The 24,770-nt window shown below is 37.0% G+C and overlaps 1 protein-coding gene across 1 annotated transcript in view; it reads right to left on the bottom strand.

Moving 5' to 3' along the window:
* Positions 1-24,770, bottom strand: part of barx1 (BARX homeobox 1) — a 90,684-nt gene that overhangs the window by 63,293 nt on the left and 2,621 nt on the right. Inside the window, exons 2-3 of the mRNA XM_051123439.1 lie at positions 23,965-24,129; positions 22,023-22,186 (exon numbers count right to left, since the gene is read on the bottom strand). The gene's annotated coding sequence lies outside the window, so the exon portion shown is untranslated. The remainder of the gene's footprint in view (positions 1-22,022; positions 22,187-23,964; positions 24,130-24,770) is intronic.

Here is a 24,770-nt window from a genome sequence, read left to right on the forward strand (position 1 = left end):
GTGACTGAGACATGAATTTACATTACAAAAAAAAAAAAATTGTGAGGACTTTGCCTCCTATTTCAGAACACCTCTGCATGCCATTGCTAAAAACTCCTTTTGAAATACGTCCATTTTTGATGGTTGTTTTCTTAATTTTTTGCTAATTAAATCCGGATGCCGCAATATTCACGATAGAGCTGCACAAACACACCAAAAAGTAAATGTAACTGTCAGCTTTAACGCTAGCAAACGGAAGGTACCAGAATTTAGTCAGAAGTAAAGAAAGCACATGTAATATGGTACACTGCACCCCTTTCATAACAGAAAAGATTCTGTCTCCAAGACCACAATGCGTGTTCCAAAAGGGACATGGTGTTATTTGTCTGGCCAATTCAACTACTGAACGTTCACATCTGCAACTCAACAAAGTGTAAATGAACTCATGATCTCATCACTCCGCTGATACAATTACACCTTTTGGCAGACGTTTCAACATATTTCCAAATTAAGCAATGCTTTCCTTGGTAACTATTGTACATCTACCCTTTATTGTTTGTATGTATGTCAATGGAACAATTTGTGACTATGTTTACGGATATTAAACTCGCAATTTGTGATTTCATGTAAAATTTGATGTTTATGAACAAATGACTTAATAATTACAAAATAATTGGTGTATTTTCCTATGGCATAAGGGATCCAAAATACTGACATAATCAATTTAACCTTTGGTTAAATTTGTCACTGGTCACTTTGAGTTCATCATCTTCCCAAAAGCAACATCCAATCAATTCCCAACACAGTCAATATGCTGAACAAACAGAGCAGTGTCTGTACGTCTATCCGTGTGTTTCTGTTGGGTTAGGCCCCTTTAAATGCATGTAAAGGGGGCAATAATTTTCAGACGGTCAGCGTGATAAAGCTGCCCGTCACATTTTTGTCCCTAACTACAACAGCTCCCATTCAGGCCTGCGTCAAGCATCTCCAGGAGTGCCACACAGTCACCTCTTTCCGGCCCTCTCTGCATTCAAATGTGATCAAATCAAAAGGTGACTTTCCCTCACAGCTGGGCGGAAAAGCGGATTAGGTCAAAGCGACAGAGTTCCCCCTGAATCCTGACACTGAAACGGGTGAGAGGAGGCGTGTGAGAGTGAGAGTGTGTGTCCGTTGGTCTCTGTGGGTGTGGGAGAGAAAGAGAGAGAGTGAGTCAGAGAGAGAGAGAGAGAGAGAAAAGAAACGTGTTTGCAGCCAAACAGCAAAGGCTTGCTGCATTTGTCAGACTCCCATCGTTCCCAATGGCGGGAGGCCAGTGATGGTGACCTGTTGTCTAAAGGCTCGTCGTCAGTGCAGAATCTATAATGAGGTTGATCCTATTTATCCAATCCTACTCACTTACCCTCGTTCCTCTTCACAGCTCACATGCTGGTTTAAATGTTCTAAATATTATTTGCACTTTGTGAATAAACTAATTGTAAGGACTTTTCTTAAAACCTGACACTTGAAAGTAATTGGCTGATGGGATGTTCTACCATTTATGGTGTTTTTATAGGGTAAAAAAGGGTATGTTTTTTTGCTGCTGTATGCTTTTGTGGTGAATTGTACTTGGTTGAACACTCAGTTACCTCTTCCCAAATCTTTCTGTGGTCTAATCTGACCTGGATAAAAGAAAGCAAGCCAGAGAAATTGCTAAGGCAGACACATGTAGAAATAGGACAAAATAATTCTTGGAATCAATATTAGTTTAAGCTTAAACCACTGTACTTTGAGAATGATTTCCTAGTTCTGCCAATGATTTGATTGTGGGGAAGTCAGTCAAGCATTATCTGTGATGTGAAGAGCGGAGGATTTCAAGTGTAACAGATCGATATTAGTGCACCCAGCTTTCAGTGTCGGTTAGAAAATTAGGCTGTCACTTTTCAATGTCTTAATGTCCTAATGATCTGCTTTCCCATGTCCCCAAGATTTAAGGTCCAGGGACAAGAGTGCCATCTGCAGGCTGTGTCTCTAAAAACCTCAACCTCCCCAGACACCACCAACAGTGTTTCTGAAATCGTGAGTCTGTTCAACAGTCATAAATAAATTATGAATTAACTTTCTGATGTGTGAATTTCAAACAATCTGAGCTGTTATAAATAAATTCTGAATCAACTTTTGATGTGTTTGAAACAAAGCATTTTAAACTGCTGCTGTTTTAAACAGGTGGAAGCATGCTGTCAGACAGGCAATCAAGACAGGAACTGAAAGACACGTTGGAACATCAAAAGATATCAGCTAAAGTTTAATACGCACCATATAGGAACATCTTTGGAGGCATAAACATGATAATTAATGTACATGGCATGCCTCTGTCGGTAGTGCTGACAGATATAGTGTCCTTCAGAGGGTATGCACTCGTAATTATTATATGGCACGCACCTGACAAACCAAAATAAAAGGTCATGTAAAGTTCGTGTTCACACTGTTCCTGAATTAAAGGACTATTAAATTTGTCATTAAATTTCTCGGAGCCAAGCAAAGTAATGATAGCTTGTAATTAAATATCACTGATAGATGCTTTTATTGCCATTACTATAAACTTTACTAATAAAGTGAGGACAGATTAGACAATCTAGTAAAACAACTTTGTGCTTTTTTTACTTTTTAAAACTGATACGAAATGACAAGAATTAAGAAAGGCGTAAATCACATGTAATATGTTACGCTGCATCCCTTTCGTTATGAACAAGAGTCTCTAAAACTAATGTGTTTCCTTTCCACAGGGAGTACACGTGGAACATGACTGACCGATTCAACTACTGGACATTCACATCTGTAACTCAGAAGTGTGTATTAACTAATGATCTCATGACTCTGTTGATACAATTACAGGTTTTGGCAGACACCCAGTCATACTTCCAAATTTATTATGCTTTCTCTGGTTACTATTGTACTGCTTCCCAGTCACTTCCTACAGACTGACAGAATCAATTTGATGGCTTGTTTGAATTCGCAATTGGTCACGTTGAGTTAATCTGCTTAGGAAAGGAAGAAACTAACATAGACCATGAAACCATCTGACAGATATTTTCAGTATCATGTCCATTCTCCGTCAAAGTTTAACTCTGTGGACAATTGAGGGACTCAAATGCAACTATTAAAAAAGGTTCAAACATTCACTGATGCTCTAGAAAGGAAACACGATGCATTTAGAGCTGGGGGGTGAAAACTTTTTGATTTTGAAGATCAAGGTAAATTGTACTTAATCTGTCTTCCAGGACACATGCAAGTGTCTTCTGTTGCTTCCATGGGGCAGTACTAATTGGAAAAAAAAAAATGCTATTTCAACAAAATAAGACAAATTTGGACATCTTCATCCTTTTCAAAAGTTTTCACCCCCAGCTCTTAATGCATCGCGTTTCCTTCTGGAGAATCAGTGAATGTTTGAACCTTTTTTTAATAGTTGTGATGGAGTCCCTCAGTTGTCCTCAGTGTGAGAACATGGATCTCAAAATCATACTGTCACTGCTGGAAAGGGTTTAAACATGCAAAGATGCTGGAAAACTGAATAATCTACAGGACCTGAAGGACCTGAAAAGTGCTCAGTTTAACTGTCCAGAACAAATAAGGGACTCATGAACAGCTATCACAAAACAAAAAAGAGTCATAGATCATCCAGGTAATCACACACCCCAACCTTTGAAGGTGGTTATTTTAATAATTTCAGCTATTTTTTTGTCTTATGGACTATATGTAAACATCTTTTATGTAAAATATCTTACTCAGGACAGTACTAAATAAAAAATAAAATGCATTTTGTATGATCTTTCTTATCTTGTTAAAATGATTCACATTTTCACAGATTCTGCAAGGGGTTATATAATATATATAACTATCCCCAAACTTTTGAATGGTAATGCATATCTAGTAAAGCAGCCTGTCACATCGTCACATTCAAGTTTACAACACAACAGCAGGACTTTGAAGTCTTTGAAGTGTTAAACCTGGTACTCTGTGGTTGTTGTTTACTGAATCCAAATCAAAGCTTTCCGCCTAGTACAGTGTCCAACGCTCACCTGTCACAGCTGTGTATACACCTGTCATCACTCCACTGTCACCTGGCTGCTCTGTACACACACTGCACACCTTTACACACACACTGCCAATCGCCGTAACACTACTATACTCCTCAAAGGAGCAATTATATCCCTTTGGAGTGCATGAAAGATTATTCAGCACTACATAAACATTATCGTATGCAAGCTAAGGGTACAGTTGAACAACAGGATAATTGACCATATTTAAGTTTTGAAATGTTTTTACATTTTTTTTAAGTGTTTCATTTTTGCATTCCTAAAAGGGTTACTTCACCAAAAAATAAACATTTTGTCATTAATTACTCACCCTAATGTTGTTCCAAACTCGTAAGACCTTCGTTCATCTTCAGAACACAAATTAAGATATTTTTGCTATTTAAGATATTTTGAAGATAAAAAGGCACGCAGTGGAGACTAACAAAGAAGAGAGGAAACTGTTGAATAAAGTTGTTTTTTTGCTTATTTGTTTGCACAAAAAGTTTTCTCATAGTATTCTACTTACTAGCTTTCTCAGCCTTGAACAAGAAGTTGCGTTGCTGTCTATGCAGGGTCAGAAAGCTCTCGAATTTCATTAAAAATCTCTTAATTTGTGTTCTGAAGATGAACGAAGGTCTCACGGGTTTGGAACGACATGAGAGTAATTAATGACAGAATTTTATTTTTTTCTGTGAACTAACCCTTTAATGAAGGAATTAGGAATCAATTTATGCCCTCCTGAATGAATAAAAAAAAAATCTCCAATGAATTAAAAAGTACTTTAACTTCTGAAATCACTAGGGTAATTCTTCAGCTTTTAAGCTTCAAAATGCTTCTGAAGTTTACAAGGAAAAGCGCTCTCACCTGAGGGCAATTCTTTATCAGGTATACAGCAGACATTTGTGAGCAGACTACAGTTATATTGGTCTGATGGCTGACATATGTTTGCGCTGACAGTGGAAATATTTCTGCCTTGTGGACATGTATGTGACTTGAGCTCACTCTTCAGTTAGTTTTGACATTTTGTGTTATAACTAGATGCGGAAAGCTTGAGGCCCAAGATGCGTGTATCACAGGCCTGCAACTAGACATCAGTGAACTCTTTTCTGCACATCCTGTGCAGTAATTAGTCACCCAGATCTATGGCCGAAGATAACATCGAGGAGGTGCATGGATGTCGATAGTGTTGTAAAGAGTGAGAGAAAGATTCCTCAGACAATGGAATGTTTGCTAACAGACAAGGATATCTTAATTAAGCATGGCAGTCAACACGAAGCAGTACAGCTAGGCTGCATTGAAGCCATACTCCTAAATGCTGAAAGACTAATGGCACTAGCTTGAACTTCCCAGCAGGTACGGTTTGTCCATCAACAGCAGAGGTAAAAGCCTGAAAACTGGATACCTGAGAGCTACACTCTATGCAGCAAGACATTAAAGATCTGGGTGTTTGGGTTCGACGGGGATAATAGTGGTGACAAAGCACGGTTTCTGCATCAAGTGTGAATTATCCATGTGACTAGATGATTCACACTTTCGGTCTGGCTGTATATTTTATGAGGTACCTAAGGCTGTTGCAAACCTGCTGGAACATGGAGTTTTAATATGTCATTATATCATATATCAAACAGTTTTTATGTCATTATTAAGGCAGAGCTGATTAATCACCCAACTAAATTTTGCCTGTGATCTCTTTAAATATCAAAGGTTTCAATCAAAACATATTTACGTACTACTAAAAAAGACGTGTGAAGTCATGGAATGAACAATTATGTCTAGATGCGCCCTTTGAAAAAAGGCATGGGGGAAAATGGGAGGTTAGGTGTTGTTGTGATGTTAGCTTAACACACCTTGAAGAAAAATATTTAGCCTCTCCATTTTCCAGCAGGATTTTGTTGGCTGCGTATAAATAGTCGCGTAATTTTATTTTCCACCCTCATCACAGATAAGTCAAGCATTTGCACTGACACAAGTCACACATTTCAGACCACTTATCAGATTCAAGAGTGCTGTGAACAGTGAAGGTACCACCCATGGATATTAGAAAATACGTACCCGTATTGTATGCGGTCCTCCAATATCAAAGGTTGTGATCAAAGATCATTTTTGACAGTATCTCTGCTAACAGTCTTAGAATGGTTTCTGAAAAACCCCACCAGGGTTCCTTTGATTCCCATATCTGCCCAGGCCACATCATGCTCCAGTTTCTCATACGTATTTAGTAGCCTCAGATCACAGTGAAACTGGAATTTGGGGGAATTCAAGGGAATCTGAAGAGACAAGCGAGTCCTGCAAGCAGGTACCTCGACCACAAATATTGAGCCGAGGGGAGAAACTTCAAGCTTGTGGTTTTCTCAGTGGAAACTGCAGGTAATCTCAGTGTGAGGCTAATTATGCCTTCACAAGCGTGATGGGGCCAGAAAACAGGAAAATTACTGAGCAGTCTAAACCCATCATGGGTGAGCGCTACGCTGGATCAGTAGCTCATCACACAGCTGTTAGGAGCGGGACGGCACTCATTTCCTGCAGCGAGTGATGAAAGAACTGTCACTTTCTGAAGCCTCTGATCAGGGAGGATAAGAGCATCATGAAAGAAGCAGGTGAATTTATGCAAAATAAATACAAGAGCTGAAAACGTCATCAACTAATGACAAGGTTTCAGCAAGAGGTCTACGAAGACGTACAAAAACTCTTTGAATGAACATTAACTAATGACCTAATAAGCAAAATACACTGACCAAAATTATAAACGCAACACTTTTGTTTTTGCCCCCATTTTTCATGACCTGAACTCAAAGATCTAAGACTTTTCCTATGTACACAAAAGGCCTATTTCTCTCAAATATTGTTCACAAATCTGTCTAAATCTGTGTTAGTGAGCACTTCTCCTTTGCCGAGATAATCCATCCACCTCACGTGTGTGCATATTAAGATGCTGATTAGACAGCATGATTACAGGTGTGCCTTAGGCTGGCCACAATAAAAGTCCACTCTAAAATGTGCAGTTTTATCACACAGCACAATGCCACAGCTGTCGCAAGTTTTGAGGGAGCGTGCAATTGGCATGCTGACTGCAGAAATGTCCACCAGAGCTGTAGCCCATGAACTGAATATTCATTTCTCTACCATAAGCCGTCTCCAAAGGCGTTTCAGAGAATTTGACAGTACATCAAACCGGCCTCACAACCGCAGACCACGTGTAACCACACCAGCCCAGGACCTCCACATCCAGCATCTTCACATCCAAGATCATCTGAGACCAGCCACCCGGACAGCTGCTGCAACAATCGGTTTGCATAACCAAAGAATTTCTGTACAAACTGTCAGAAACCGTCTCAGGGAAGCTCATCTGCATGCTCACTGTCCTCATCAGGGTCTCGACCTGACTGCAGTTCATTGTCATAACCGACTTGAGTGGGAAAATGCTCACATTCGATGGTGTCTGGCACTTTGGAAAGGTGTTCTCTTTACGGATGAATCCCGATTTTCACTGTACAGGGCAGATGGCAGACAGAGTGTATGGCGTCATGTGGGTGAACGGTTTGCTGATGTCAACATCGTGGATTGAGTGGCCCATGGTGGCGTTGGGGTTATGGTATGGGCAGGCGTATGTTATAGACAACGAACACAGGTGCATTTTGTTGATGGCATTTTGAACACAGAGAGATACTGTGACGAGATCCCATTTTTGTGCCATTCATCCATGATTATCACTTCATGTTGCAGCATGATAATGCACGGCCATATGTTGCAAGGAACTGTATGCAATTCCTGGAAGCTGATAACATCCCAGTTCTTGCATGGCCAGCATATTCACCGGACATGTCACCCATTGAGCATCTTTGGGATGCTCTGGATCGGCGTATATGACAGCGAGTTCCAGTTCCTGCCAATATCCAGCAACTTCGCACAGCCATTGAAGAGCAGTGGACCAACATTCCCACAGGCTACAATCAACAACCTGATCAACTCTATGCAAAGGAGATGTGTTGCACTGCGTGGGGCAAATGGTGGTCACACCAGATACTGACTGGTTTTCGGAACAAATCACCAATTGGCAAATCAGAGCTCAGTATTACCAAGCTGCACGCAAGCTCATGCATGAATTCATCATTTATCATGCAAGAAGTTTCAAGCACATCTTCTGACGTTCTATAAAAAGAATATAACATAATAAGGTATATTTCCTTGATTAGAGTTTAAAGACATTCCCCTGACATAACGTTGTTGTGCTGTACTATGCGTGACTGAGAGGAAGAGGGACAGGAGAGAGATGAGGGATGCGTTCCATTCAGAAATAATCACCCGTTCTAATTCACGCTAGCCGACATTATTTTTACTGTCTTGAGAGTCCAAAAGCATTCATTGCATGATGAAGCCTATTAGAATGCAGTAACGCCTCTATAATTCAAAAAATGAAAGGAAAAATATCCCTTTGTGAGTTTTTACTGTAATATCACAAAAGAATCAGCACGTGTTCGTAAAAGTTAAATCGATTTTATACAGCGGTTCAACAGTTAAGAAGTAAAATAAGTGAATTACCTTTTAGACATATTTTGTCTTTTTTACAGTTTTGCAAATGAAATAGTTCGAAACAAAGCTGAAGCAGAGCTGTTATGCGTCTCAGAGCAACACTGTGGTGTTTCTTTTGAAGAATTTGATGCTTCCCAAATCAAAGAGATAGGGGCTGCACTCGACTGCCCGAAAAACGCTTCAAAGATGGCCGCAGAGTGAAATGACTTGCCTTAAAGGGACTTTGGAGTAACTAATGACATAATTTTCATTTTTGGGTGAACTATCTTTATTAAAAGCTAATAAAATCCTGAGAAATCATAAAAAGTTCCTTGCAAATGTACATGACTTCCCATTGAATATCAGAATTACATCACATTGTGGACTTAAATGCATTGCAAGTGGTGTTTAATATTGTCTAACGAGACTGAGATAGTGAATGTTTTTGAATGTGTGAGGGTGGCAGGTATTTGAGTGTAATGAGAGGGGGGAATGACAGTGTTTGACAGGCCTGCTTAATATCTATATTCAGGAAGTTCAACACCTGGTTTATGTCATTCATTTTCAGCACGCTGTCCACATTGGCTCTGTGTTTGTGTGCACGAGTGCACATATTGCAATTACCATGTCTTCATCTCACAAGTTCTTGTGACTAATCTCACAGCGACATGCCATTACACCATCAACTTTCCATCTTTTCAGAGAGATTCTAATTGATTTAATTTCCTTAATTATAGATCATAACCTCTTACCTAATGACAGGGCAGTCTGCGTCTCTTTGAACCGAGATCACTATCACCTGACGGATGGATAATGTCTACATGTCCTGGCCCAAGGGATGCACTGCTAGACCATCTTCATTTATACTCTCTTATCGGACAGTCATCTACCCATTTACATCCTGGATTTGGTAATTACTCTTAGTGCAAAGTCAATGTGCATCTACAGGTATATAATTATATGTTGGGGTAAAGCAGTATAAACAATAATTTTAAGGCATTTTTAGACAGGCATGTTGGCTTAGTCAGCATCAAGTCTTAAACAGAACTAACTGATTAATTGAGTGCTCGTCGTTCTCAGTCACTGGTGCCTTGTTCAGACAGGCAGCTTTTTGGCAAATCCAACTCAAATCCTCTTTGTTTGTAGTCTGAATAGCATAAAAACACCTAGAAATCCCATGTTTAGCAACAAGGCAAAACCACTTCCACATGTGGCCTAAAACCCAACTGAATTTAGATTTTGTTGGGGGAATATGTCTCCGTATAAATAGTTAGATCAGATTTCAAGAATTGTTTGATCATCATTTGGGAAGCGATGAATATACAAAGTGCACAATATTGTCTAGATGTGTTAGATTTCACCTCTTGCAAATTACAGTCATTCATAAAGGAGAAGTCCACTTCCAAAACAAAGATTCACATATAATGTACTCACCTCCTTGTCATCCAAGATGTTCATGTCTTTCTTTCTTCAATCGTAAAGAAATTGTTTTTTGAGGAAAACATTTCAGCATTTTTCTCCATATAATGGACTGATATGCAGTTTAAATATGGCTTCAAACGATCCCACCAGAGAAAGAAGGGTCTTATCTAGCGAAACGATTGGTTATTTTCATAAAAATATTACAATTTATATACTTTTTAATGTCAAACGCTCATCTTGTCTTACTCTGCCTGGACTGTTTTTTTCCAGTTCATGACAGTTAGGGTATGTTGAAAAACTCAATCTTCTCCCTCAACTTCAAAATCGTCCTGTATCGCTGTTTTACCTTTTGTGTTTGATCTTCTTTGCATGTTCACTTTGCAAAGACTATTTTGGTACTTCTGCAGCGATGTAGGATAATTTTGAAATGATTTTCGAAAGTTGAGGAAGAAAATACGATTGGAGTTTTTCGACATACCCTAACTGTCTTGAGCCAGAAAACACAGTTCAGGAAGACCAAGACAAGTTTGAAATTAAAAAGTATTTAAATTGTATTTTTTAATTAAAAAAATTAACTGATCGTTTTGCTAGATAAGACCCTTCTTCCTCGGCTGGACTTATTTACAACCGCATTTGGGATCATTTGAAGCTGCATTTGGAAGTTCGGAGCACCATAGAAGTACATTATATGGAGAAAAATCCTGAAATGTTTTCCTCAAAAAACATAATTTCTTTACGACTGAAGAAAGAAAGACATGAACATCTTGGATGACAAGGGGGTGAGTACATTATATGTGAATCTTTGTTTTGGACTTCTCCTTTAAAATTCAAATATGGACACCAAATCGGAAGTGTGATCATAGATATGTGTAAAACAGCAGTGTCCTCATCATCGCACATGATTACAAAAACGTTCCTGGGGAAAAAAAACCTGCCAAATGTTTCCATCTCTCACACACCAAAGGGATTTTCCTTTCTGCAGCACTGTACAGCTAACACCAAGTACTAATACTCCCACTAGCTATGATACTGATCTTCAGCTCGCCCAGATTAAGACCAGCCCCTTCCGTACAACAATGTTGCCTTTATCTTTTCCATAGTGCCTGGGATATCTGAGTGTCTGTCAACAGATTCCCTTCCCCAGCCCCGACTGCAGTCAGAGTCAGACAGGCCTACAGGTCACTCGCTTTCTCAGGTGAGTCTCACCTGCTACTGAACTTTCCATTACCTCTCCCTCTCCTTCTCTTTTTCTCCCTGTCTTCACAAAGCAAACAGTGAATTCTACCTCTCCACCCTCAGGCGCTCATACTTCCACTGCCTAATATGTTTTTACATGAAGCTTTTAATCAAGGTGGGAGATTGTTCTGCCCTTGTGCTATATGAAGAGACTTATCTGTAGAGCAGTGGCGGTATTGGATGGGGAAATCACGATCCGGAATGGATTAATCGGTTTCGTGCCAGTAGACTGGAATAGACTGGAAAAAAGTCCCCTCAATCTTTAGACCAGAATTATGTGCATGCAGTTTTGGTAGCATGTCAAAAACTTCAACCAATCACGTTTATCACTATGAAACTATTTCACTTGATGGCTGCCTTTTCTCAAACATGCTCTGACTCAGGCTTTGGATTTGCCTTGGGGTGATGAACCGTGACTTCTGCCTCTCTCACTCAGCTTTGATGTGGATTAATCAATGGAAAACCCCATGTGCACAAGAAAAGTGCATCATTATTCAAATATCCTGACCTCTTTTTCTCTTTATCGCCTTTTTTATTGCTATTTTATTATGTTTATAGAATGATCTCGTGATAAACTATCGTTCGGGTACTATATACAGCCTATTAGGTAGGAATGTGCAAAAATAATTTGCACACAAATGCATAAAATACAAAAATTTCGCAATGCAAAAAGCTGATGGAATCATGGAATCCATTCATAAAAATGGAATTTATTGTATCACGGAATGTGCCAAATTTTGGATGAATAAATCAAAAGTAGGTCAGTACACTTAAATCAAAACACCATACAGTGTCTGAATATTAAGCCGCAAAAATACTACTTAAATATGAATCCTGCATGTTATGTGTGTCTCTGTGTGAATGAATGATGCAGATGCACGGTTTCGTTTACTACACACACACTAAAGCGTGCATCACGCACGCAGTGTTTTCAGCCTCTGCCACCTCAAATATATGAGTACACGAACACATAAACTATATAGAACTGCTCTGAGAGTCACTTCTTGAGCATTTTACCATTTTTTTTGAGAAAAATTATATCATCATATCATAATAAAAACAGAAACTTAAAGGTCTTCACAGCAATCCACGAAAATAAAAGTTTGGTTTAACTTGAAGAAATTGTGACAGAAATGTATTACTTAATGTAATGATAGCACTACTACTACTAATAAAATTACTAGTAAAACATTATTTTTAATGAATATTTACCAGAAAACTATTTACCAGAAAAATGTAAACACAGTAGCCCATGTCCGAAAAAATAAAATGTGATGTTTTCTATAAAATCAATTACTTAGATATGCTTTTGATTATTAAAACAAAATGAAACCATTAAAATGAAATTAATGGCAAACTAATGGTAAAAATAAAAACGAATTTGAGAGAAAAATTAAATGTATTTAATAGGGCCTTAAAAATGTATTTTTTCTTAAACTTTTAATAAATTGCTAAGTTTGATGATCTCAATTCATTAGACATGCTTTTTGATAAATAAAATTTGATTTAACCTTTAAAACTAGTCTAGAAAAATATGCAGGAAAATGAAAACAAAATGAAAATGGGAGGAAAAAAAAAAAAAAAATTTTAAAGGGCCCTGAGCATTGTCTATTGTCTGACACACTCACGTCATTACAAATGTATACATTTCTTCTGTCTGTAGAACAAAAAAGAAATTATTTTGAATAATGTTGTTCACCAAACATTTTCGCTTCCCATTTACTTTTACTGTATTACATTTTTATAACTTCTCCATACAAGGGAAGTCAATGGGAACCAAAACTGTTTGGTTACCAACACTCTTAAAAATATATTCTTTCATGTCCCACACAAGGTTTTAAGCAACAATGATAGTTTTCATTGGGCGAACTTTAACTGTCTCTTTAACAAAACAACAACAGCAGTCATGTGAAATACTAGCTAGGGAACATAGCCTAAGCAATTGGGTAAACAGGTCAGTATGTACCATAAACTAGTTCCATATCCCTTATGTCAGAATCGAGAAGTCATATTTCTTTTCTTCGCTCTGCCAAAGCAAGACGCATCAAAGGAGATTTGCAATCATTGTGAACACACATCAGCCACATCAAATTAGTCTCCAGTCAGACATCTCCAAATGATGATCACACAAAGCGTCATTACCTGGGAGCCAACCTGATGTGAAGCATGAAAAACCTAATAGTTTTTGATATCTGAACACCTTTACATTCTCTGCCTCTGCACAAGATGAAAGAATGCACCTGAGTACACTTTAATGGTCAGAGGATAGGAATGAAGCCTGGAGATGAGCTAATGTGAAAACAAATTATTTCACCTCAGAGCCATTCCTAACCCTTAACTCTAAATATGGGCATTCCTATTTGATATGTCACTCCTGAAGACCATCTGACACACTGATCCAAAGGAATACCGACCAACCTCCATATGATCAAATAACATGTTGTGCTTATTAATGAGGTATGAATCGCAAACATGGGTGGAGAGAACAAGCTGTAGCTCACACGAACACAAGCAGTATGTTTGGAGGCTGCTTTTTTACCACTGGACACTGGTGGAATTCCTCAGGTGCATTGTGCAGAAGTCTCCAGTAAAAACACTGTGTGTGTGCGTGTGACCCACACATGCATGCACACACAGTGCATGGTGTAAAGTGGTCATGCATCCCGACAGATCTGTCACCAGTTGCTTAGAGTGTTGCTCAGTCGATGATGGCTACCACCACTGCGCTTTGTGTTTCGCCCTGCAGCCACACAGACAAGCCTGATTTCTTACAGTTACTCTCTGCAAGGAAAACTCTTTGTTTACACCTGCAAACACCTACCGCAGTCTCATCATTACCATCAACGGATGTATCAATGGCATGCTGTAGGCATAAAAAACTGGTCTTAATGCTCAATAAATTGCTTTAACATTCATCACCTGGGCAGCAGTACTCTGCAGTGTTGATTTAACAGAGCAATATTCCACATTTTTCCTGGTCGGAGCACATAGCGTAAATCACCCAGCAGAAGACACAGCTTCCTCCTGTAATTGGCCGCAAGTTGTGCCTATCTGACGGGACGTGTTGCAGCACAGGCTGTAACCTGAGGAAGATTCCATCTTAAAGGAGAAAAATGCCTTTTACAATAACAAATGCTTGGAATCAACTGCTATATAACATACATTGTTTTAGAGTTCTAAATTCTAATCACAAAATAAACATTATAATGTACATAAATATATATGAAGAGTTCCAATGCAAAAGCCTCTAAAAGCCATCTTGGCCAAAAATGAAATAACGATACTGAGCGAATGCTCTCCACACTTATATATGTATATGTTCATCAAGTACTTTCACTTCAAATGCACTACATCTCAGACTCAACCCATTTAGAAGTACCAGTACTTACATAAAAACCTACATAAAATAGCCACAAAGAAATGCTAATTTTAAAGAAATATGTCAGACGTACTTAGAGGCTTTTGCATTTGAACTCTTCATATTTTTTTTTTCCTTTTCATCATTTATATTGTTTCACATACTTTACCATTCAATAGTCTGGTACATTTTTTTTATTATTTTTAAGAAATGAATGATTTTATTTAGCAATGATGCATTAAATTGATCAAATAGGACAATAAAAAAATTATAATGTTACAAAACATTTCTATTTCAAATAAATACTGTTCTTTTGAATACTGAAAGAAGTTATTTTAGGTTATAAAATGTTTGTAAAAATATTAGTTTTTTTGTCATCAAACAAATGTAGTCTTGGTGAGTGAAAGAGACTGTTCTGAATAAAGAAATAAATAAATGCTGATATTTTTAATATTGAAAAAGTTATTTTAGATTATTATAGTATTTTTTTAATGACATTAGCATTGTGTCATAAAATAAATATAGCCTTGGTGAGCATAAAAGCCTTTTCTAAATAAATAAATGAATGAATGAATGAATGAATGAATAAATAAATAAAAAATAAATAAATAAATGCAGTTCTTCTGAATACTGAAAAAGTTATTTTAGATTGTAATAATATTTTGTAACAACATTACTTTTTTTGTCATTAAAAAAAAAGTAGCCTTGGTGAGCGTAGGAGCCTTTTCTAAATAAATAAATAAAATGGTATTATTCTGAATATTAAAAAAATGACTTTAGATTGTAATAATATTTTTAGCAAATTTTTTTTTTTTGTTATTAAATAAATATAGCCTTGGTGAGCGCAAGAGACTTTTCTAAATAAATAAATGCTGTTCTTCTGAATACTAAAAAAAGTTATTTTAGATTGTAATAATATTTTGTAATGACATTAGTATTTTGTCATAAAATAAATGTAGCCTTGGTGAGCGTAAGAGCCTTTTCTAAATATATAAATAAATAAATGCTGTTCTTCTGAATATTGAAAAAGTTATTTTAGATTGTAATAATATTTTGTAACAACATTATTTTTTTGTCATTAAAAAAAAAGTAGCCTTGGTGAGCGCAAGAACCTTTTCTAAATAAATAAACAGATAAACAAATAATAAATAAATGCTATTCTTTTCAATACTGAAAAAGTCATTTTAGATAATAATACAATGTAACAATATTTTGTAACAATATAAGTCTTTATTGTAATTTTCATCAAAAAATGTAGCACTGGTGAGCGCAATTAAAATAGTTTATAGTGTATATAATATATAAAGTATAAATCTAAATATATATATCAATATATATTTATATATATATATCAAATAAATTATTATTATTATTATTATTAAATAAAACATAATAATTAAGCAAAATACATAATAGAATATATTTAATATATAGTATATATATTTTATATACTTTATTTTATAAATTAAATTATATTTTAAATAAATATTTTTATATTATAACAATAATTTTATACTTCTGCTTTTATTAAATATGCATTTAAATGAAATAATATCAAATAATATAATTTGTTGTATCAACTTCATATGTAGTAAACAATTATGAAGGATGTGTAAAATATTTTTAAATCACATTCTTCACAACTGAAATATTGATGATACGTGATACCATCAATATAGTATAACGCATTCTCACGTTATGATACTTATAATTTTACAGTGTGATGAATCCATGGATGAATCTGCAATTCCAAAATAATTTGCACTTTGAAGTGTCACAGAAAAACATTAGTCTGACACCTGTAATCATAACTCTATGTATCCACTGGAATGACCGACTCATTTTTCAGACCACTACAAACACATGAAACACACTCCTGTGTTTGCCCGGGGTCTGACAGTGGGCTTTGATTGAGAGTTGGGGGTAATGTAGCAGCCAGTCTGAGCCTCTGAGAACCGTGACACTAAAACAGGCGCAGACTGTGCGCCACACAGAGAGACAGCAGCAGCATCCGTCATCACCACCATTACCCTTTGTTGTAGCCAGTCAGGTGCTGAAAGTCTGGGTTAAAGAGCATTCACCAGAGGTAGTTCTCTTCCCTTCTCCAATTTCCTTAATCCCCAAATTAATTCCCTTTTATAGAGGCTCTGCAAAGTGAAGGATATTTTTGTATCAATTACAAAGCAGTCTGTTTTACTTAAACAATCACAGAGCATTGACCTTGAGATGGGAATAACTTTTAGGCAAAGTCAGTCTGCAGGGAGATGGATTTCATGGAAGTTTCAATGTGAGTTTCTTTATTCCAAAACATGCTAAATACCATGAATGGATTAGGATTGGGCAGTATGACGGTATATACGTTTTGATGGCAAAATGTGGCAAACAGCAGAGTTTGATATATAGTTTTGCTATGAAATGGCAGATACTGTATATAGTCGCAGCAATCAATGAACAGGACTACTTCACGATATTTACACTACTGTTTTTGAAAGATGTCTCTTGTGTCCAGCAAGGCTGCATTTATTTGATCTGAAATATGTTGAAACAGTTGTACAATATTTCTACAATCTAAAATAATTGCTTCCCATTTTAATAGATTTGAAAGCTTGTATCATTTATTTTGTGATGGCAAAACTGAATTTTTAGCAGCCATAACTCCAGTCTTCAGTGTCACATTTCAGAATTTTTTTGATAAATAGTAAGTTCAAAACAACAGCATTTGTCTGAAATAGAAATCTTCTGTAACGATGCATACATCCTACTGTCTCTTATCATCAACGTAATAGATCTTTACTAAAGTTTTACTTTCTTTAAAAAATATTAATGACCCCAAATATATAAATATATATATATATATATATTTAGCTTTATAAAATTTCTAATTAAAACAACAGAATAACAACAAGTAGAATAAGAATAAGAAACCAATCAAATGAAATCAGTATTAACAAAATGAAATTGTGCTACAGAGGTGGCACAGACGAACAAAAAAGTGGCTTGTCATTTATTTGATTCATTCGAACGGCTGATTCATTCAGGAATAAAGCTTCTCTTTAAGAATGGGAAATTGAATCATTGACTCACTAGATTCTTTAAAAACGCATGTTCATTCATAAACTAAACACAGCTGTGTTTGAATAGAGATGCGCAGTGGCTCAGTTGTGACTTGTTTCAGACATTTTTTGACGTCGAAATAGAGCAAAATCAGGCAATAGTGTTATAGTCAGACAATGTAAGTCACTTAATATTAACTTCTTGTTTATTTAACCATTGTATTAAATCAACATCTCATTAACAAACTCCCTCAAAAATCATTAAAGCTGTCACTCATCTTAGTTCATCGTGATCTAAAAAAAGTTCCATTATAATCAACAAAGCTCTCTACACTGCACAATGAATCTTATTTACACTTTCTCTGCACTGTTTATGAAAGGATTCATGAGATATGTCTATGATACATTACTTAAAGTTGCAAAAACACACAGAAACCTTTGAAGCTCCCCTCAGCGCAAACACAAATATGATGATCAGGTCAGTCGCACACACTGCTCCTAAAGTCGCAAATGCGACTGAAATGGTCGCACTGTAGAGCCCTGCATATGCAGATCTTTTAACTGTAAGAGAGAACTGAAGAGAATTTTAAAGGATTATTTCACATCCAGAATTTTCAATTCCAGGATTTTTCTCCATATAGTGGACTTCAATGGGAAACAATAGGTTGCAGATTCAGTGGGCTCTAACCAATCCCAGGCGAGAAATAAGTGCCTTAGCTAGCAAAAGAAAATGTATATACTTTTAACCACAATTGCTCATTATGTATTAGCTCTGTGATGCACGTCTATGACTTCACGCATTACGTAATCACGTTGGAAAAGTCACGCGTGGTTAAGTCTTTGTCTGTGTATTTCAACTCAAAACAGTAGGGTTGTGCAAAACTCCATGTCACTTTCTCCTTCAACTTCAAACTCATCCGACATTGTTGGTTTACCTTTTTTTGTAAAGGGCATTTGACTTTGCATGTTTGCTTTGTAAACACTGGGTCAGTACTTCCACCTATGTCACATGTGATCTTTCCAACATGACTACGTAATGCGTGAAGTCCAGCTAGTGCAAGATGAGTATTTGTGGTTTAAAATGATATAAATTTGTATTTTTTTTTTTTTTTTAGAAAATGGCTGATCATGTTGCTAGATAAGACCTTTATTCCTCGGCCGGGATTGTGTAGAGTCCTTTGAAGTTGCATTAAAACTGCAATTTGGACTTTCAACCTGTTGGCTTCCTTTGAAGTCCATTATATGGAGAAAAATCCTGGAATGTTTTCCTCAAAAGCCTTAATTTCTTTTTGAATGAAGAAAGAAAGACAAGAACATTTTGGATAACATGGTTGAGTAAATTCATTCTGGAAGTGAACAAATCTTTTAAGGGTAAGCTGCAAGAAAAACCTGAATGAACGATTCTCTAAAATGAATCAGACTTCACAGCACTGGTGCTGAATCATCACAAAGATGACAATCATCAAATGTTATCGCACATCGTCAAAAAAAAACTTTTTGAAATACATTTATTCTTTGCACACGGACACAGTTTGCTGAACATAAAGGCTTAAGTTCTCTGCAACCACAAACATCCAAAAGGCCACCCACAAATATGTCTTTCATAACACAGTTCCCATCTTTGCTGATAAGCTCAGAGCCAAAGTAAATAAGAACTCACTTTTCCACCTGCCCAAGAACTTGAGAGTAAATAGTGCAAGCGTGCGCAAAGCGGTTGGTCAACATTTCGTCTCTGATTTTCCACATGTAACTTAAATCTGGTTGTAACTAATAATGGTAAAGTCAAGTATGTAGTCATTTGTTTCCAAATAAAACTGACGCTGTATATATATAGAACTATATTTTCCAACCACATTCCAGAAGGACAATGATAATATTTATAGTAGTACTTTTTGAGATTGCATCCTAACTTTTTTGGTTTTTAAATCACTGAAGGTAGATTTGTTACCTGTCCAGCAAGCTGAGGGAGGTCCCTGACCTTTCATTGACTGAGAGTTTTATGATCTGTAAGGTTCAGCTCCCAGGAATGTTTTGATTTAGCACTTGTAATTTCATTATCAAAGGTCACATCAAAAAACTGAAGCTTTATTAGTTCTACCTAAAATCCCTTCATCATTCAAACCTCCCTAATTATACCTGCACTGACTAGCTCTCAGTTTCCCTCTGTGAAAGATGAGTCATCTCACACCAGACAAACAGTATCTTCCCCTGACGTGATGATGACTATTACATGAAATGGATTCTTGAGCTCCCGTGGCTTATTTAGTAAACAGAAGAGTGCAGATGCCTGCCACTCAGCTTAAAAGAGGGAAAAATCCTCAAGCTTCTTTTCAAGGGGAGCAGAGGCGGAGTGTCTTAGGGCCGTGTCGAAAGACATCTGATGGAACGGAAGCATTGGCAGGCTTTGTTGGCTGGTCAGGTGGCACCCCATCATTCCACTCTGCAATGACCCCTAACGCAATAACCTTGACTTAGACTTGGACTGCTAGGGTTTTGTCTGGTTTTGACACACTCAAGTCGCCGGTTTTTAAGTGTTTCGGTGCTTAAACTGTGTAAATGTTATTGCATTAGATTAGGCCTCAAGAAATAAATTAGCTTTTCTCAGAACTAATTTTTTTAAGTTTTATGAACTTTCCCAGGTCATTTTAGTGGAAATATTAAGTCAAGTTCATAGAGATGCCCTGGCAGAGTAACCACAAGTGCAGTTCATCACATTAACTAAGTGTGAAATGCTTAAAGTTTGACAACTAAAAAGTTTTGGTTGAATAGTCTATCTATAGTATATCAAATTTTGAATAGTATATCTTTTTAAAACATATTTTTTGTGAATGTTTGCTTGTAAAGCATCTTTTTGCAAAATAAATGGCGCTTTGGTTTGATATGCTGTTATTCAATGTGTCAAAATACAGACTTATAATCTGACTGTAGCTTTTTACATTGTAGACGTAAAATAAACACTTGTAAATAAGACAGATTCCTAGAAATGTTGGATAACTATGCAACTACAATGAAACCCTGGTGGAATTTCTTGTCAAAGTGTGAAGCATGCACTGAGAGAAACCACTTTCCTCTGCACAAAGCAGTGTTTTTGGAGAGGAGAAATTGGAGGATTGATGATCCCTAGCTGAAATTCATCTCCCACATTTGGCTGGGGTTCAAAAGCACAAATAACCATGGAAACTGCTGGCTCAATGATACGCATGTTGATTTCGAACACACCGGCTGTCCAGTACGTGGATGGTACAGTGCTTCACGCATAGTAAACAGACTGAGGAGTTACATCCTGGGAGGCAAGATGGACCCCCAATCAAAACATTCAGCATTTCTTAGAAAAAATACTGAAAGAATACCTCAGACTATGTGTATAAATGACAGGCTAATAAAATATTGTCCTAATAAAGTATTGTCATAGTTTTATTTAGGTTATATATGCACACTACCAGTCAAAAGTTTTTGAACAGTAAGATTTTTAATGTTTTTTAAATAAGTCTCTAGCGAAACGATCGGTTATTTTCATTTTAAAAAATACAATTTATATACTTTTTAATGCCAAACGCTCGTCTTGTCTTACTCTGCTTGGACTGTTTTTGTTTTGTTCCAAAGACTGGGTCGGTACTTCTGCAGCAATGTAGGATGATTTTGAAATGATTTTTGAAGTTGAGGGAGAAAATACGATTGGAGTTTTTCGACATACCCTAACTGTCTTGAGGCAGAATACTAGTATATAGTGTGTGCTGACAAATGACATCAACACACTACATCAGTTCTATACAAGTGAGTACAATGATAACTCAAAGACACAAAACCAAACTATCCCACACATTCAACAAAGAACACAGTCCCTGTGTCTCACAACATCTCAGGCCTTTAAGAGGAGATAAGAGATAGAGTCAGAATACACAGAGTTCATGGAGAGAAAGGCAAGATGAGCATTTGAGATTAAAAAGTATTTAAATTTTATTTTTTTAAATAACAGATTGTTTCGCTAAATAAGACCCTTCTTCCTCGGCTGGGATCTTTTACAACCACATTTGGGATTGTTTGAAGCCACATTTAAACTGCTTTTTGGATGTTCAGATCGGGGCACCATATCAGTCCATTATATGGAGAAAAATGCTGAAATGTTTTCCTCAAAAAACATAATTTCTTAACAACTGAAGAAAGAAAGACATGAACATCTTGGATGACAAGGGGGTGAGTACATTATATGTGAATCTTGAGCAGAAGAGACTTCTTTAAAAACATTAAAAATCTTACTGGTAGTGTAAATTTATATAAAAAAAAGATTATTATTGTGTATTGCTTTAATAGTGCATTAAATAAAATTAAAAAGGCTAGAATCTGACACGTTACTGCACAACAATGATAATAAAAAACTAAATGAACACTAATACACAATCTCTGTGTCAATACCTCAAGCAAGTCCACTGAAGGCCTGTCCTGCTGTCTGTCACCGTGGTAGTTTTTACACACACAATGCTGTCTTTCAGGCGCAGCCAACTTAGTCATTTCAAGGTGGGCAGCGACTGAGTAGTCTTAGGTTTAAACTGCTACCATTAGTGGTTTCTGGGCCAGGCCTGTATTGGAAAAAGAGAGAAACCCAATCTGAACCATTAGCCTGAGTGAAAGCCTTTCAAAATACATTCCGATCCATGCACAATGAGCGCGTAACACTGCGATACATTCACATCTTTGAGGTTTCATTAAACAATTTGCTTGCAATTGGCTGTGTTACTTGAGCTCACAGAAGCTGAATGATCAACCTCAATAGTTTGTGTGCTGGGTGTAAATGCGTCTGAATGTGATGTTGAATAAAATCATGTAAGGATTTGACTGAATGATTGAACAACCACGCCGTCTTTAAAGAGATACGGAGCTGAGCGGAGTAAGCCATGCACAACTAGATAATTGAAATTAGCCAAATAACAAAACAGGAATTGTGTAACCCAACCATTTATCTCAACAATCAATTTTATGTACGTCTGGCAGGTTCGCTTTACAAAGAACATTTGTCTGCTCAGGAGTCGCAAACTACTTTCTTGGTGAATTTGTTTATGTAAGCAGGGAAATGGACTATGATGTTTTAAGACTGACTCTGCCATGAACTTCAACGTGAAGTCTTTTAAATCTTTCATGGTCGTACCCATTTTCATAATTATATAACACAATTGTGTTATGATTTCGCACTTATCACAACTGGTTAAGTAAACATTATGCACTGTCTAATGGAAGGTGTGCAGAGTCTTTTAACACAAAAGGTGAAGTTTGTCTTCAGAGCACATAACATGCCTTGGGCAAGCATTTCGCAAAAACCTTCGCGGAACAATAAACAAGACGCTGGATCAGGCAGAGTTGAAAATGTGAAACACAGATGAATGTATTTGTGAGGTTTTGCTGATGGAAATTCCCGCAGTGGTTTGGTGAACTCTCGTTAACGTATCACCTGCAAATGAAGGCACACTAATCAGGGCATTTAAAAAAATAATAAAAACGTCTTAGGGGTTTTCACACAAAGATGTGTAAAGACATCGCACCCAACCACTTTCATCAGTCATCATCATTAAGGAAAATTCAAGATGTTACAACCTTACAATCCTTGGCCTGAAAACAAAATCAAGGGTTAATTATAGGGTTAGATTTCATCCCTAAAAATAAAAAATGTCATCATGTATCCTCATGCCATTCCAAACCTGTTCTTTTGCGGGAAAAAAAAGATATTTTGAAAACTGACTCATTGGGGTTCAATTATCTTTGGATTCCAGTAATCATTTATAATATTTTCTTTTATGCTCTGCAGGAGGAAGTCAGTCTTACTGTACATGTTTGGATCAATGTGTCTGTTTTAAGTTCTTATTATAATTTTAGATCCTTACTATCATGATGAAACATGTTCTTCTGCGACTTGCAAAATTTATGTTCCACTTTCTAGATCAACTCTAGTTAATTGCTATGCACATAAATTAAACACACACACAGAGAAAATATACAGTCCATAAGATAAAGCCCTATAGAATGTAATGTATGTTATGCTTTGATGCGACCATGCATGTTAGGAATGCTTTTGACATTGCATGTCAAAACACAGAGCGCAGTTTGGTAGCAAACCTAGATTTTGTCTTTAAAACATGTTGAGCTGGTAAAAAAAAGTCAAAAATCTTAATTTAAAAAAAAAAAAAAAATCCTTCATGCCTTCTCAATAGTCTGCAAATGATTTTTCTCATTCTGATCTGATCTTGCACCTCATGTACACGTCACAACACGAATGTGAGCCTCGCTACTGTAATGCATCAGTGGAGTTTTGCCATCTTTCTTGAAAAATGCCCAGGAGAGAATTGCTTGTTTTGGTATTGCTCACCTGACAAAAGCAACTCTAAGGTGTGATGGGATCTTGCACGACGGCGGTGGATGAATGAGCTTGCAGACTGACAGACCGCGTAAGCCAGAATTCTGTCGGCTCGCATCTTAATCCACAGGTTGCCGCTTCTCTAAACATCACGGAACAGCAATTTTTCTCCAGCCTCTGGGGAACAGCAAAGACAACAAAGGTTAATCAAGAGCTCATCGCTAATTAATACAATTCAGCACATTTCAGCAAGGAAATTTCTCAAGGAACAAACTAAAACGCCTGTTCTAATGCAGGCCACGTCTTGCCTCTCTTATGTAGTGACATTTTCACTCCTGACATTTCTTGCCTCATAATATAGTGTGTGCTGACAAATGACATCAACACATTACATCAGTTCTATACAAGTGAGTACAATGATAACTCAAAGACGCAAAACCAAACTGTCCCACACATCCAACAAAGAACACAGTCCCTGTGTCTCACAACATCTCAGGCCTTTAAGAGGAGATAAGAGAGCATGAATGAAAGTGTTTGTACTCAGGCACTGCAGGCCATTGACTGGGCGAGATGAGAATCACCCTTTCCCTTATCGGAGGCCTCAAAGCGAACAGATCAGACCGATAGGGAGGGTGCACAGCTCCACAATGCCAGAGATTGCACAAGACATAAGGGCAGTTGCAAAGACCAAATGCAAGAGGCACAGTCTCATGTAGCCACGTTCCCTGAGTTTTCTGAGCTGAGACAGCGGCACAGCTGAAACAATGCAACTCCAGTCATTCAGGTGGTGTGATTCAGTTATGCGGAATAAACTTATA

This window comes from Labeo rohita, chromosome 11 (genome assembly GCF_022985175.1).
Source record: "Labeo rohita strain BAU-BD-2019 chromosome 11, IGBB_LRoh.1.0, whole genome shotgun sequence".
Lineage (NCBI taxonomy): Eukaryota > Metazoa > Chordata > Actinopteri > Cypriniformes > Cyprinidae > Labeo > Labeo rohita.